Source organism: Arachis stenosperma, chromosome 5 (assembly GCF_014773155.1).
Source record: "Arachis stenosperma cultivar V10309 chromosome 5, arast.V10309.gnm1.PFL2, whole genome shotgun sequence".
NCBI classification, from domain to species: domain Eukaryota; kingdom Viridiplantae; phylum Streptophyta; class Magnoliopsida; order Fabales; family Fabaceae; genus Arachis; species Arachis stenosperma.
This window is the reverse complement of record NC_080381.1, coordinates 58,761,774-58,764,655: the sequence shown is the minus strand read 5'-3', so window position 1 is coordinate 58,764,655 and position 2,882 is coordinate 58,761,774.

Here is a 2,882-nt window from a genome sequence, read left to right as displayed (position 1 = left end):
CAGAAAATACCTGAAATCACAGAAAAACACACAAACTCATAGTAAAGTCTAGAAAAGTGAATTTTAACTAAAAACTAATAAAAATATACTAAAAACTAACTAGATCATACTAAAAACGTACTAAAAACAATGCCAAAAAACGTATAAATTATCCGCTCATCACAACACCAAACTTAAATTGTTGCTTGTCCCCAAGCAACTGAAAATCAAATAAGATAAAAAGAAGAGAATATACTATAGATTCCAAATTATCAATGAAACTTAGCTCCAAATTAGATGAGCGGGACTAGTAGCTTTTTGCCTCCGAACAGTTTTGGCATCTCACTTTATCCTTTGAAATTCAGAATGATTGGCTTCTTTAGGAACTCAGAATCCAGATAGTGTTATTGATTCTCTTAGTTAAGTATGATGATTCTTGAACACAGCTACTTATTGAGTCATGGCCGTGGCCCAAAGCACTCTGTTTTCCCGTATTACCACCGGATACATACATGCCACAGACACATAATTGGGTGAACCTTTTCAGATTGTGACTCAGCTTTGCTAAAGTCCCCAATTAGAGGTGTCCAGGGTTCTTAAGCACACTCTTTTTGCCTTGGATCACAACTTTATTTCTTTCTTTTTCTTTTCTTTTTCTTTCTCCCCTTTTTTTTTCTTTTTCGTTTTTCTCCTTCTTTTTTTTTTGTATTCACTGCTTTTTCTTGCTTCAAGAATCATTTTTTATGATTTTTCAGATCCTCAGTAACATGTCTCCTTTTTCATCATTCTTTCAAGAGCCAACAATTTTAACATTCATGAACAACAAATTCAAAAGACATATGCACTGTTTAAGCATACATTCAGAAAACAAAAAGTATTGTCACCACATCAAACTAATTAAGCTAGTTTTAAAGATGAATTTGAAATCCTGTACTTCTTGTTCTTTTGTGATTAAAAACAGTTTTCATTTAGGAAAGGTGATGGATTCATAGGACATTCATAACTTTAAGGCATAGACACTAAGACACTAATGATCATAAGACACAAACATGGATAAACATAAGCATAAATTTTCGAAAAACAGAAGAATAAAGAACAAGGAGATTAAAGAACGGGTCCACCTTAGTGATGGCAGCTTGTTCTTCCTCTTGAAGGTCTTAATGAGTGCTTGAGCTCCTCAATGTCTCTTCCTTGTCTTTGTTGCTCCTCTCTCATGATTCTTTGATCTTCTCTAATTTCATGGAGGAGGATGGAATGTTCTTGATGCTCCACCCTTAGTTGTCCCATGTTGGAACTCAATTCTCCTAGGGAGGTGTTAATTTGCTCCCAATAGTCTTGTGGAGGAAAGTGCATCCCTTGAGGTATCTCAGGGATTTCTTGATGAGAGGGGTCTCTTGTTTGCTCCATCTTCTTCTTAGTGATGGGCTTGAGGTCATGCTTTGGATGCCATAAATGGTTATGGAAAAACAAAAAGCAATGCTTTTACCACACCAAACTTAAAAGGTTTGCTCGTCCTCGAGCAAAAGAAGAAAGAAGAGAGTAGAAGAAGAAGAAATGGAGGAGAGGGGGATGGCCTTGTGGTTAGGCCAAAAGGGGAAGAAGTAGTGGTTTGAATTTGGATGGTGAGGTAAGTGGGGATCCTGTGGGGTCCACAGATCCTTAGGTGTCAAGGAAAAGTCATCCCTGCACCAAATGGCATCAAAAATCACGTTTTGAGCCAATTCTGGCGTTAAACGCCGGGCTGGTGCCCATTTCTGGCGTTTAACGCCAGGTTCTTGCCCTTTTCTGGCGTTTAACGCCAGTCTGGTGCCCCTTTCTGGCGTTAAACGCCCAGAATGGTGCCAGACTGGGCGTTAAACGCCCAACTGCTAGCCTCACTGGCGTTTAAACGCCAGTGAGTTCTTCCTCCAGGGTGTGCTGTTTTTCTTCCTGTTTTTCATTCTGTTTTTGCTTTTTCAATGGATTTTGTGACTTCTTATGATCATCAACCTACAAAAAACATAAAATAACAAAAGAAAATAGTTAATTATAAAACATTGGGTTGCCTCCCAACAAGCGCTTCTTTAATGTCAGTAGCTTGACAGTGGGCCCTCATGGAGCCTCACGGAGGCTTAGAGTAATGTTGGAACCTCCCAACACCAAACTTAGAGTTTGAATGTGGGGGTTCAACACCAAACTTAGAAGTTGGTGGTGGCCTCCCAACACCAAACTTAGAGTTTGACTGTGGGGGCTCTGTTTGACTCTGTTTTGAGAGAAGCTCTTCATGCTTCCTCTCCATGGTTACAGAAGGAGAACCTTTATAGTCTGCACTGTCTGCAAGCCACGGAACTTCCTGAATAGCAAACAATTGCTCATCCGGAAAGGTTTCAGAGATCTCAGTAGGAAAGAGGGATGCTCCTGCTACTGGTTCTATCCTTGACAGGTGATCAGCTACTTGATTCTCTGTCCCTTTTCTGTCTCTTATTTCTATATCAAACTCTTGCAGAAGCAACACCCATCTTATGAGCCTGGGTTTTGAATCCTGCTTTGTGAGTAGATATTTAAGAGCAGCATGGTCAGTGTACACAATCACCTTTGATCCTACTAAATAAGATCTGAACTTGTCAATGGCATAAACCACTGCAAGCAACTCTTTTTCTGTGGTTGTGTAGTTCTTCTATGCCTCATTTAGAATACGGCTGCCATAATGAATGACGTGCAGAAGCTTACCATGCCTTTGTCCCAATACTGCACCAATGGCATGGTCACTGGCATCACACATTAGTTCAAATGGTAATGTCCAGTCTGGTGCAGAGATGACTGGTGCTGTGACCAGCTTAGCTTTCAGGGTCTCAAACGCCTGCAGACACTCCTTATCAAAGATAAATGGTGTGTCAGCAGCTAGCAGATTACTCAGAGGTTTG